Below are 13,802 nucleotides of genomic sequence, written 5' to 3' on the forward strand. Positions count from 1 at the left end.
AATTACGCCGAAGATGTAGATAAAATCCTCAAAATACCGGAAATCGGGTGGAAATGCTACATGGGGGCTATACCAAGACCTGGAAATATGTCCATGTTTTTGGTGGGGAACTGTTTGTACCATTGGGAACTCCAAATGCCATGTTACAGCCAATTCGGTCTAAAAATGAAGATAAGATTCTCAAAATACCTGAAGGCGGTTGGTACCTCTATATCAGCGTCGCCCATAATATTTCCATCAATACTACAGCATATGTGTATGCATGGGTGAAAAAAACAACAACCACATGATATTCATCGTTTGTTTATTTACACGTACACTGTACGGGAGAGAGAGAAGCAAATGCAAAAACAACTCAGTGGGCGCCCTCACTATACTTCTTTGCAAAGACAGCGCGACCCTGCTCTATATGGAGGCTACAGGAAACAGGTAAAAAAGTATCAGTCGGCTTTGCCGACAGAGATATACCCTCAGCCTGTGTGGATTGAAATACTTTTTTCCAAAAAAATTTTTGGGCTTATGAACCGACAAAAGTATGGATAGGATTAAAGTTCAATAATTTGCGGGGATATCGATAGATAGAGCTTTTTTATCACACTAGCCTACGAAAAACATAATACCGCTTTAAACAGGGCCACTAGAAAACCCTTCGGTAAAAATGTCCAAAGGATCCTCGAACGGACCCTTAACCAAACAAAAATGTTGAACATTTGTGTGGGTAGTACCACAAGGATTGGACAGATAGGGCCCAAATTTGAACCTAAACTAAATTTCGACATTATTTAGAGATCCAATGTTTGGACCAAATCGGTTGCTACGTCTTTGAGAAATCGCGCGTAACATTTTAGCGAATATTTTCGAACTTTTGTGGGGGAGTTACCAGAAGGAGTGGACCTATAAGCACCACCTTCGAATTTCATCTAATATTCGAAGAAATATTACAATATCAAAAGTGTGGACGAACGCAGTATTCGGTTCGAGCTCTCCAGCCACTACATATGGTGCCATAGGGGTTTTTTTACAACTTTCGGGCTGTTTTGTCAAGAAGTATGGACTTGCCCCTGAAAAAGCTTTTACCATCGTAATTGAGGCAGCGAATGCAAGTTGCTTCAACAAAAATCAAAGTGATTCGAGACCAGGTCTCAAAGTGAACTTATCCAATTTGGAACATGAGTCCAAATTGGAACATCGTCTAAGTCTGGCAGAAATTTCACGATGTGCAAAGTATGGACCAAATCGGTTAATTCCTTCAAGAGTTATAGTGCGCACAAATTTTCTGAACATTTCCAAATATTTGTGGGGGAGGTACTGGAAGGTGTGGACCGATATGGCCCATCTTCGAACATAAACTAAGTTTAGTCAAAATATTACGATACTCAAAATTTGGTTCGAATCGGTTAATCCGTTCGAGAGTTATCGTGCGCACCAGCCAGACAGACAGACGGACGGACATTGCTAAATCAACTCCAAATTGTCTAAAACACATTTCGTCCATACATACTTGGGGACTAAAACCATTATTTCGATGAGGCACATTTTGCCCGTATGAAAGTGTATATACCCTCTTTAGCCTAAATGCTGAGGGTATAAAGAGAATAAAATACGGTATAACGTTTATAAAAATGGGGTTGGTTTCATATTCATTTATTGTCATCCAAATCTAAAAATTGTTTTAGTTCGATTGTTCAACTGCAATTATGTTAAAAATTACTAGTTACTAGATTTGAACGAAACAATCAACAAAGCAAGTTAAATAAAACACTGTAAAAATACAATACTTCCTTACATTTGTTTGCTCCTTGACTGCCCTTGTTTATATATTTATATGCACTAGAAGTTTCTTTTATTTACAAAACCTACTTTCGCATTTCAACAATACAACTTTTACTTTTTTAGCGTTAAAACTTTTCGCTTGTTGTATCACATTTTTCAACTCTTACCTTTAAATGTAAAAGTTAATGTCCCAGCTACAGTTTAATGACACAACTTCTAACGCTATTATCAACAACGAAACATACTTTTTTCTAATGTCTTTTTTTGTTGTTTGCATTTTTTGAAAGATATTCAAAAACTAAAAAAAGTGCTAAACAGAGACAGCGTTATTGTGTTATATTACAAATGTCTAGAATATTAAATTTTAGTGTTATTTTTTTGTAAAGCCAAATATAAAGATGAAATTTTCTATCATTATTGGTAACGTTATGGATGTTATAATGGTTTTTGCTGTTCATTCCTCTGCAGACCATATGTATTAGGGTTATGACCTTTTTTACAACCACATATCCCTGTATGATATTTTGATGAGTTTTTACCTAAGATTACATAAAATCTTAATTATAAAGTGATTCGATAAAAAAAACCTTCCGTACAAAAAGCTTTTAAAGTTTTTATTTTTCAGAATTTTTAAAAATTTGTTGAAGTCACTGTAAGCAGATATTTAACTGAAAACAAGGTGAAGGGGCACACGACATAATGGCATATTGGCATAACCGTTTGTTTCTCACTAACTTTATCATCGTATTATACCTGTTATATCATTTTATATTATATATAACTTTATTTCATATATCATAAAAACTAAAAGTGGTTTTTTAAGGGACCTTTTCTAAAATTAAAGTGGAATTAAAGTTATTTTAGTCATTAATAGGTAAAAGACCATTAATTTATGCAAAAGGAACTGATTTGTAGACATTTTTTTATATCATAGAATTTTTAAAAAAAAATTCAAAGTAGTTTGTGCGGAACCTTTTTTATAATAAAGTGGAATGAATGTTATTTTAAGCATTAATAGGCAAAAGTTCATTCATTCTCACTACAGGAAATCATTTTTGAGAAAAAAATTTCAAAAACTCATAACCCTAATATGCATGTTGGTGTGGTTGTTGTAGTTATTAAGTTCTTGATTTTATTTTTTTTTCTTTCATATTTATTTGGTATTTTATTTTTATTACAATCATTAAACATATTTTTATTTATTCAGATAAGTGAAAGTCATAACGAAAGAGGACAAAAAAGTGAAAGTCATAATCAAGAAAAAATGAAATATAAAAAAGTTGAAACCCAATCAATTTTCTAAATATTCGACGTTTTTAATATTCTTTAAGAAATCCACGTTTTGAGGAATAGTATGCCTCAAAAATATTCTTTAAGAAATCCACGTTTTGAGGAATAGTATGCCTCAAAAATATTCTTTAAGAAATCCACGTTTTGAGGAATAGTATGCCTCAAAAATATTCTTTAAGAAATCCACGTTTTGAGGAATAGTATGCCTCAAAAATATTCTTTAAGAAATCCACGTTTTGAGGAATAGTATGCCTCAAAAATATTCTTTAAGAAATCCACGTTTTGAGGAATAGTATGCCTCAAAAATATTCTTTAAGAAATCCACGTTTTGAGGAATAGTATGCCTCAAAAATATTCTTTAAGAAATCCACGTTTTGAGGAATAGTATGCCTCAAAAATATTCTTTAAGAAATCCACGTTTTGAGGAATAGTATGCCTCAAAAATATTCTTTAAGAAATCCACGTTTTGAGGAATAGTATGCCTCAAAAATATTCTTTAAGAAATCCACGTTTTGAGGAATAGTATGCCTCAAAAATATTCTTTAAGAAATCCACGTTTTGAGGAATAGTATGCCTCAAAAATATTCTTTAAGAAATCCACGTTTTGAGGAATAGTATGCCTCAAAAATATTCTTTAAGAAATCCACGTTTTGAGGAATAGTATGCCTCAAAAATATTCTTTAAGAAATCCACGTTTTGAGGAATAGTATGCCTCAAAAATATTCTTTAAGAAATCCACGTTTTGAGGAATAGTATGCCTCAAAAATATTCTTTAAGAAATCCACGTTTTGAGGAATAGTATGCCTCAAAAATATTCTTTAAGAAATCCACGTTTTGAGGAATAGTATGCCTCAAAAATATTCTTTAAGAAATCCACGTTTTGAGGAATAGTATGCCTCAAAAATATTCTTTAAGAAATCCACGTTTTGAGGAATAGTATGCCTCAAAAATATTCTTTAAGAAATCCACGTTTTGAGGAATAGTATGCCTCAAAAATATTCTTTAAAAAATCCACGTTTTGAGGAATAATATGCCTCAAAAATATTCTCACAAAAATCCACGTTTTGAAGAATAATATCCCTCAAAACTATAATAATAATAATTGTTCCACAAACATCCCAGATTGAACAAGGGAGACTTCTCTCATATCAATGAGTGCACGCCGATTCATATTGGCTCAATGATATGGGACCTACTTTTTATTGCCGAGTCCGAACGGCGTGTCTTACGACACCACTTGTAGAGAAGTTTTTCATGGCTTAAATACTCAGGAAATGTCGCCAGCATTACTGAGGGGGGAATTTTGCCACCGTTGAAAATTTGATGTTGCTTGGCCTGGGATTCGAACCGCAGACCTTCTGAGTGCAAGGCGGACGTGCTAACCATTGCACCACGGTGGCCCCCGACTATTCTTTAAAAAATCCACGTTTTGAAGAATAATATCCCTCAAAACTATTCTTTAAAAAATCCACGTTTTGAAGAATAATATCCCTCAAAACTATTCTTTAAAAAATCCACGTTTTGAAGAATAATATCCCTCAAAACTATTCTTTAAAAAATCCACGTTTTGAGGAATAATATCCCTTAAAGATATTCTTTAAAAAATCCACGTTTTGAGGAATAATATCCCTTAAAGATATTCTTTAAAAAATCCACGTTTTGAGGAATAATATCCCTTAAAGATATTCTTTAAAAAATCCACGTTTTGAGGACCTATATCCCTCAAAAATTTTATTTAAAAAATCCACGTATTGATTATTTATATCCCTCAAATTTTTTTTTAAAAAAATCCACGTTTTGAGGACCTATGTCCCTCATTGATTATTTATATCCCTCAAATTTTTTTAAAATCCAGGTTTTGAGGACTTTTGGTCCCTCAAAAAATTTTATTAAAAATCCTGGTTTTGAGAACTTCGGTTCCCCCAAAAAATAATCTTTAAAAATCCACGTTTTGCGGACTTTTGTCCCTCAGAAATATTCTTTAAAAAATTCTGTTTTGAGGAATTTTGGTCCTTCAAAAAATATTCATAAAAAAACCACATTTTGAGGACTGCTGGTACATCAAGAAATATTCATAAAAAGCCCACGTTTTGAGGGCTTTTGGTCCCTCAAAAAATATTCTTTAAAAAATCCACGTTTTGAGGGCTTTTGGTCCCTCAAAAAATATTCTTTAAAAAATCCACGTTTTGAGGGCTTTTGGTCCCTCAAAAAATATTCTTTAAAAAATCCACGTTTTGAGGGCTTTTGGTCCCTCAAAAAATATTCTTTAAAAAATCCACGTTTTGAGGGCTTTTGGTCCCTCAAAAAATATTCTTTAAAAAATCCACGTTTTGAGGGCTTTTGGTCCCTCAAAAAATATTCTTTAAAAAATCCACGTTTTGAGGGCTTTTGGTCCCTCAAAAAATATTCTTTAAAAAATCCACGTTTTGAGGGCTTTTGGTCCCTCAAAAAATATTCTTTAAAAAATCCACGTTTTGAGGGCTTTTGGTCCCTCAAAAAATATTCTTTAAAAAATCCACGTTTTGAGGGCTTTTGGTCCCTCAAAAACTATTCTTTAAAAAATCCACGTTTTGAGGGCTTTTGGTCTCTCAAAAAATATTCTTTAAAAAATTCAAGTTTTGTGGGCTTTTTTTGGTCCTTCAAAAACATTCTTTAAAAAATCCACGTTTTGAGGGCTTTTGTTTGGTCCCTCAAAAAATATTCTTTAAAAAATTCAAGTTTTGAGGGCTTTTTTTGGTCCTTCAAAAATATTCTTTAAAAAATCCACGTTCTGAGGGCTTTTTTTGGTCCCTCAAAAAATATTCTTTAAAAAATCCACGTTTTGAGGGCTTTTGGTCCCTCAAAAAATATTCTTTAAAAAATCCACGTTTTGAGGGCTTTTGGCCCCTCAAAAAATATTCTTTAAAAAATCCACGTTTTGAGGGCTTTTGGTCCCTCAAAAAATATTCTTTAAAAAATCCACGTTTTGAGGGCTTTTGGTCAGTCAAAAAATATTCTTTAAAAAATCCACGTTTTGAGGGCTTTTGGTCAGTCAAAAAATATTCTTTAAAAATCCACTTTTTGGGGGCTTTTGGTCCCTCAAAAAATATTCTTTAAAAAATCCACGTTTTGAGGGTTTTTGGTCCCTCAAAAAATATTCTTTAAAAAATCCAAGTTTTGAGGGCTTTTGGTCTCTCAAAATATATTCTTTAAAAAATTCAAGTTTTGAGGGCTTTTTTTGGTCCTTCAAAAATATTCTTTAAAAAATCCACGTTTTGAGGAATAATATCCCTTAAAGATATTCTTTAAAAAATCCACGTTTTGAGGACCTATATCCCTCAAAAATTTTATTTAAAAAATCCACGTATTGATTATTTATATCCCTCAAATTTTTTTTTAAAAAATCCACGTTTTGAGGACCTATGTCCCTCAAAAATTTTCTTTGAAAAATCCACGTATTGATTATTTATATCCCTCAATTTTTTTTTAAATCCAGGTTTTGAGGACTTTTGGTCCCTCAAAAAATTTTATTAAAAATCCTGGTTTTGAGAACTTCGGTTCCCCCAAAAAATAATCTTTAAAAATCCACGTTTTGCGGACTTTTGTCCCTCAAAAATATTCTTTAAAAAATTCTGTTTTGAGGAATTTTGGTCCTTCAACAAATATTCATAAAAAAATCCACATTTTGAGGACTGCTGGTACATCAAGAAATATTCATAAAAAGCCCACGTTTTGAGGGCTTTTGGTCCCTCAAAAAATATTCTTTAAAAAATCCACGTTTTGAGGGCTTTTGGTCCCTCAAAAAATATTCTTTAAAAAATCCACGTTTTGAGGGCTTTTGGTCCTTAAAAAAATATTCTTTAAAAAATCCACGTTTTGAGGGCTTTTGGTCCCTCAAAAAATATTCTTTAAAAAATCCACGTTTTGAGGGCTTTTGGTCCCTCAAAAACTATTCTTTAAAAAATCCACGTTTTGAGGGCTTTTGGTCTCTCAAAAAATATTCTTTAAAAAATTCAAGTTTTGAGGGCTTTTTTGGTCCTTCAAAAATATTCTTTAAAAAATCCACGTTTTGAGGGCTTTTGTTTGGTCCCTCAAAAAATATTCTTTAAAAAATTCAAGTTTTGAGGGCTTTTTTGGTCCTTCAAAAATATTCTTTAAAAAATCCACGTTTTGAGGGCTTTTGTTTGGTCCCTCAAAAAATATTCTTTAAAAAATTCAAGTTTTGAGGGCTTTTTTTGGTCCTTCAAAAATATTCTTTAAAAAATCCACGTTTTTAGGGCTTTTTTTGGTCCCTCAAAAAATATTCTTTAAAAAATCCACGTTTTGAGGGCTTTTGGTCCCTCAAAAAATATTCTTTAAAAAATCCACTTTTTGGGGGCTTTTGGTCCCTCAAAAAATATTCTTTAAAAAATCCACGTTTTGAGGGTTTTTGGTCCCTCAAAAAATATTCTTTAAAAAATCCACGTTTTGAGGGTTTTTGGTCCCTCAAAAATATTCTTTAAAAAATCCACGTTTTGAGGGCTTTTGGTCCCTCAAAAAATATTCTTTAAAAAATCCACGTTTTGAGGATATTTGGTCCCTTAAACAACAATCTTTAAAAAATCCAAGTCTTGAGGACTTTTTGTCCCTCGAAAAATTTCTTTAAAAACTCCACGTTTTTAAGGACTTTTGGTCCCTCAAAAAATTCTTTAAAAAATAAACGTTTTGAGGGCTTTTGGTCCTTCAAAAAATATTCCGCGAAAGTTCATGTTTTAAGGACTTATGGTCCTTAAAAAAATATTCTTTAAAAAATACCCGTTATAAGGACATTTGGTGCCTCAAAAAATATTCTTTAAAAAAATTCACGTTTTTAGGACTTTTGGTAATTAACAAATATTATTTAAAAAATTCACGGTTTGAGAACTTCTGATATTCTTCAAAAATATTTTTTAAAAATTCCACGTTTTGAGGGCTTTTGGTCCCTCAAAAAATATTCCATAAAAAATCCACGTTTTGACGACTTTTGGTCCCTCAAAAAATTCTTTAAAATATCTACACTTTGAAGGCTTTTGGTCCCTCAAAGAATATTCCGTAAGAAATCCAGTTTTGGGGACATTTGGTCCCTCAAAATAATTCTTTAAAAAATCCACGTTTTGAGGACTTTTGATCCCTCAAAAAATATTCTTGAAAAAATCACGTTTTGAAGGTTTTTGTTCCCTCAAAAAATATTCTCAAAAAATTAAATTTTTGGGGTTTTTCATTCCTCAAAAATATTCTTTAAAAAAAACACGTTTTGACCTCAAAAATACGTTTTAAAAAATCGACGTTTTGAGGACTTTTGGTCCCTCAAAAATATTCCATAAAAAATCACTTTTTGAGGATATTTGGTCCCTTAAAAAAATCCTTAAAAATACACGTTTTGAGGACTTTTGGTCCCTCAAAAAATATTCTATAAACAATCCAAGCTTAGAGGAATTTTGGTGCCTCAAAAAATATTCTTTAAAAACCCAAGTTTTGAGGAATTTTGTTCCCTTAAAAAATATTCTTTAAAAATCCAACAAATGTACGTTTTGAGGACTTTTGGTCCCTCGTAAAATATTCTTTAAAAAATCCAAGTTTTAAGGACTTTTGTTCCCTCAAAAAATATTCTCAAAAAATCCAATTTTAGTGGCTTTTCATTCCTCAAAAATTTTTCTTTAAAAAATCACGTTTTGAGGACTTTTGGTCACTAGTCTTTCACTTGATGAAATGCTAATTTCCAGTTGCACAACATCAGCATGTATTCCGGAAAATGCCTAGAACCACAATAGCATTGCACGCCGCATCCACATGTCAATTTAATTAATTAATAAAAATATGTTTACACTAACTTCTTTAAATAACTCCGGTGACCGAGCACTAAAAAAATAATAACAAAGTTATTCATTAGAGTTTATTTTACTTTTCCCTTGGAAAGTTTTATTAAAATAATTTTTTCATGAATACAAACACGTATATATGTAATTATGCCCAACATAATAAACGGCAGAACTAACTTTATCTTTGTCGTAGCTCATTAACACTTTAACAGGAATACCCTCAACATAGTCCGGTCAAAATAGACATTGAAATAGCAAAAATTCCCACAAAGCTGAATTTTGGTGGAGAGCTAGAATTTGCCATTAGAAGCAACGTCCTAAAAGTCCCCATCGATCCCATGTGTGCAAACAAAAATATTCGGGGTCAAAGGTCAAAATTTAAGGGTTTTTAGGTTTTCGGATTTATTTTTTGAAAACGGTTGATCGAATCAGAAAGTGACTAAAGTAAATATTGTAGACAGAAAAATTATCTACAAGTTTGACCCTTATAATTTTTTTCTTAGAAGGAACCATTCTTGAGATATAGCTGTTCTAAAAAACACATGATTTTTATGCACTTATAAGGGAAATGTGCACATATTCAGACGAACCGGCTAAAATAAGCGAAGTAATCGGGTCTGACCCCCAAAAAATATATATTTTCTTGAAGAGGGAAATTATATCTATCTTCTAAAAAAAATTCCAACAAAATCGGAGTGTGTTTAGTAGAGTTATTCAATGTTAGAGTCATTTTATGCAAAAATAGCCCATTTAACCCACATGTATAATCGAAAGCCCAACGGGAACGACCCCAACGAAAACTCTCCGATTTTTTTCAAGTTTTGTCCGAAGGTAGGGTTTGTTGCGCTGATTACGGAAATGTATAATTTTCAACGGTTGCGGATCCGGTTCGCCGGTTATTAGACCCGAAAGGCCAAATTTAAAAACCGGGTTAGACCCGGTTCTACTGAACCGATTACTGCAAAGTGGATATCGTTTGAAAGCTTACGGAAGTATCTAACACATAGTGTCGTTACTTTAACCGGTTTGCCACATAATGTACTTACGCGGCTAATTTTTTATTTGACCTTTAGATCGAGATATCTCGAAAATGGTAAGTCGTTTTTAAGAATCATAAAGACCAATCTTGTAGACAATTATTGAATCTACAACTTTTACTTTAGCGGGCTTTTGCTAAGTATTACCGTTTTTGAGAAAAACTAAAAAAACTGAATAATGCCTCCAAAAATGACCTTTGACCCCGAATAACTTGTTTTGCACACATGGGATCGATGGGGACTTTTAGGACGTTGCTTCTAATGGCCAACCCTAGCTCTCCAACAAAATTCAGCTTTGTGGGAATTTTTGCTATTTCCCCCTTATACGCATGTCTATTTTGACCGGACTAACAAATAAACCATATTATGCTTCCTTTATAAAACTAAATATTTAAATTTCTAGCAATGTAAGCAGCTAGGGTGACTGACGACTGTCTACCGTGTGTGTAGTTGGTTTGGCTGACCCATGATAACAACAGTCACGTACTTGTTTTGTGTAAAAAACAAAGCGAACAAGAACAACTACTACTGCAAAATAAATAGACAGACGTAAACAGTGAAAAAATTTGTTCAGTTCAACACTCTGTCTAATATTAAAAAAATATATATATAAAATGTTCTGTATGAAACAATTTTGTATTGCCATTCATACGCAGTGATGGTGGTAGCGGTTAGTTGGTGTTGGTGTAGGACAAAAATCCGACAAAAAAGCAAACTAAATTTAGCACAAAGTATAAACTGCAAAAAAACGATGTTCATAAACCCACATGCACGTATTTCGGTCAGTACATCCATTGGTGTTAATACCATTGGTGACATGTGGTAAATTTTAATGTAGGCGAACCAAAGCTGCGCCAACAGGCAAACGGTAAGCGACAATCGCTTGCCTGTGTCATCACCACAACACATTAAGGTTTATTTTTTCGGAATGAATATTACACCAAATATTTTATCTCTTTAAAAATTATTAAAAAAATGTTATTGGCATTTTATGAGGAGGTTCGTGCCAATTTGTACGTGATATTCCAAAATATGTAGTTAACCTTTTACATGGTCACGGCCTGTTTGTGCGTCTGTGTGTTGTTCATAAAAAAATTTATTTATAACAGCCATGGGTAAAAGTTCTGTTAAAATTGTTGCAAAAAATATTTTTTAAATATTTTTAATGTCAATACAAAAATTTTAAATTTGTTGTTGGATATATCGACACCTCCAAGTAATAGTATGCTAAGTCTAAAAAGTGAGTTTTTACCAAAATTTTACAGAATTTAAGTTAAAGGACGATCGACACCTCCAAATAATATTTTGCTAATTCTGAACAGTGAGTTTTGCAGGACAAGCTCTAAAAGTTTGGAAATTTCTTTGACCTTCAGTACTATGCTAAGTAAATATTTGTTTATAAATTCTGTTCGGATTGTCCGATTATTACCAAAATTTGACAGAATTTAAGTTAAAGGACGTTAAATATAAAAATGTAAAGAACTTGAAAACATGCTAAGTCGACTTAGCATACTATTGTTTGTAGGCGTGGTGATAACAATTTAAATTTAATCTCGATATATTTAAATGATAAATTAATTTGATTTGAAAGAAATTAAAAACAAAGGCAATAATATGCAGAAATAGTTGAGATATTTCATTAAAGGAAAACATGAAAATGATCTTACAAAAATTAAAATGGATATCAGGCAAACTTGCTGGAAATACGAAGATTCTAAAGTAATCATTGAAACACACACAGGCTTTTTATTGAACTTTAATATTCGAGACAGTTGTCTTATTTAAATGATTTGGAAAATGGTTTATTTTTTTCATTTTAAATTGTCTTTTTTTAATAAATAAATTTTCTTTAATATAAATAACATTTTCCACTTGCTGTTAAAGCTTTCAAATGATATTATTAAACCTATTGCATTTTGCTAACGACTTTCGATTAACTTCCGTCGAGGGAAAGGAAAATTTAGTGAACATCTTAAATATTCACTTCCTTTTTTCGTGAATGAAAAATAACATTTGATGTTTCTTTATATCGATGACGCTGAATAATTTTCCTATTCGCTGTTGTTATTATTTCGATATAAAACCTCAATAAATAAAGTACAGGGTGTCAATGAAGTCAATTTTACAATAAAAAAAAAACAGAACAGTAAAATTAATGTCCATTCCGGTTTTCTGGACGTTTATATGAAGGAAGTCATTTGCAAAATAATGTTTTATAAGTGTTGTCTTAATGAACCAAAAAAATTTTCTGATAAAAATTTGATATAGCTCAAATAGAACGGTATCGCCCGATTTTCAGTATTTTAAAGGTTTTAGCCACATTAAACAATCAATGTAGCTGATATTTAGTATTTAGTCTTCGCCAGGAATTGTTGGTATTGGCTCACGTTTTGATATAACACCCGTGGAACGGTCCCGCCCAATTTTCGGGTTTTTAAGGTTTTAGCCACCTTATCCACCCAAAATTACAGAAATGTGGTTTTCAGTCTTCATATATTTTTGTGAGTTTATTGAATACATCAAAATTTTGTCTTGAAATAAGAGAATTTTCCTTAATTTTTTTTGACCGAGTAATGGTCAATAAAATGCACATTTTTTGTTAAAAATCGGAATTTTGACTTTGTATTTTTTCCTTGACGGTGTATTCTTTTTCGGGGACAAGTCCATACTTTTTGAGATAATGGCCGTGGAGCTCCAAAAAATCTGCCGGCACTAACTAAACATGGTTGCGCCTAACATAACACTCGCATACACACTTGGATTACGTTCAAATATGGAACGTACATCCTACCACTCCTTAGGGTATCCCCCACACAAAATTTGGAACATGTAAAGTTTAAGGTTTTTTATACCCTCAGCATTTATGCTAACGAGGGTATATACACTTTCATACGGCCAAGATGTGCCTCATCGAAATAATGGTTTTAGAACCCAAGTATGTTGGACGAAATGTGTTTCAGACAATTTAAAGTCGATTTAGCAATGTCCTTCTGTCTGTCTGGCTGGCTAGTGCGCACGATAACTCTCGAACAGATGAACCGATTTGGTCTAAAAGTTGGATATCGCAATATTTTATCCAAACTTAATTTAAGTTCGAAGATGGGTTATATCGGTCCACTCCTTCCGGTACCTCCCCCACAAAAGTTCAAAAATGTTCGGAAAATTTGTGCGCACTAAAACTCTTGAAGAGAACAACCGACTTGGTCCATAATTTGCACATAGTGAAATTTGTACCAAACTAAGATTAGGTTCCAATATGGACTCCATCGGTCCACGCCTTCGGGTACCTCCCACACAAAATTTTGGAAAAGTTCAGTTTAGGACCTGCTTTCGAATCGTTTTGATTTTTGATGTAGCCACTTGTATTCACGGCCCTCCATACGACAGTACAAGTTTTATCAGGGGCAAGCCCATACTTCTTGACAAAATAGCCTGAAAGGTGCAAAAAACCTTCGCAGTATTTTGTGCAAACTTAGTTTAAGTTCGAAGATAAGCCATATCGGTCCACTCCTTCAGGTACCTCCTCCACAAAAGTTCAAAAATGTTCGGAAAAATTGTGCGTACGACAACTCTTGAAGGGAGTGACCGACCTAGTCTATACTATACACATCCTAATATATCTGCCAGGTATAGATCAGGTTCGAATATGGACTATATTTGTCGACTCCTTCGGGTACCTCCCACACAAAATTTCTTATAACTTCACTTTACGACCTGCTCTCGAATCACTTTGAGTTTTGTTGAAGCAACTTCTATTCATTGACCCACTCACGATGGTACAATTTTTTCAGGGGCAAGTAAATACTTTCTGAGAAAATAGCCCGAAAGTTGTAAAAATCCCTATGACACCATGTGTAGTGGCTGGAGCGCACTATAGCACTCGAAG

Source organism: Musca autumnalis, unplaced genomic scaffold (assembly GCF_047663935.1).
Source record: "Musca autumnalis isolate F117 unplaced genomic scaffold, ASM4766393v1 scaffold_1, whole genome shotgun sequence".
Classification (NCBI taxonomy): domain Eukaryota; kingdom Metazoa; phylum Arthropoda; class Insecta; order Diptera; family Muscidae; genus Musca; species Musca autumnalis.